Here is an 887-nt window from a genome sequence, read left to right on the forward strand (position 1 = left end):
CAACATTGGCATCTCTTATGTTCTTATGTTCCCCAATCCCCCCCCCCCCCCGTCTGCCAGCCCAGTCCTGCTATAGACCACCTAGGGGTATGGTGAGCCTTTCAAAAGCATCCCCCTGAGCCAAATTAATTTGCATGTTTCCCAAAGGCTCATGGGAATGCTTTTGAAAGGCTCACCATGACCTAGGTGGAATACAGCTGGATTGGGCTAGCAGAAAGAGGGATTGTTGGAGATGTAGTAAAGGTGCCACTCTTGAGTGCCCTTCTATGCTTTCTTGAAAAAAGGTGGGTGGGGCTGAGAGAACTCTGACACAAACTGCTCTTTCAGGAACAGCTGTGCCAGAGCTTGTGACTGACCCAAGGTCACACCAGCAGGTGCAAGTGGAGGAGTGGGGAATCAAACCCGGTTCTCCCAGCTTAGAGTCCGCGCACTTAGCCACTACACCAAACTGGCTCAAGAATATTGTATGCTAAATACTGGAGGAAAGACAAAATACGCTCAAAAGAAGAAATGTTAAGCAAAACTCTTGAAACTGCTGAGATGGATAAACTGACTTTATTTTTGAGAGGGCAAGAACATCTAGATGCGAATATATGGTGAGAAAAACCGATGAATGCGTATTTTTACAATGTAGGAGGTATTGCAATAGACCCAATTAGAAGGTACTTGTAACCCCCAATGGATATGGGGTTTTTATGTTTTTGTCTGTTTGTTTTATATTAAAAATTAAAAAATTTTTTTAAAAGAGTGGCACCTTCCGCACTTGGACGGCTTCAAGAGGGAATTAGATAGGCATATGGAGCAGAGGTCCCTCAGTGGCTATTAGCCACAAGGTATGGATAGGGGCTCTGGGGCAAGTGATGCTCTGTCTTCTTGGTGCTTGGGGG

The sequence above is a fragment of the Gekko japonicus genome, unplaced genomic scaffold, assembly GCF_001447785.1.
Source record: "Gekko japonicus isolate JY-2015 unplaced genomic scaffold, Gekko_japonicus_V1.1 scaffold1347, whole genome shotgun sequence".
In the NCBI taxonomy this organism is placed as follows: domain Eukaryota; kingdom Metazoa; phylum Chordata; class Lepidosauria; order Squamata; family Gekkonidae; genus Gekko; species Gekko japonicus.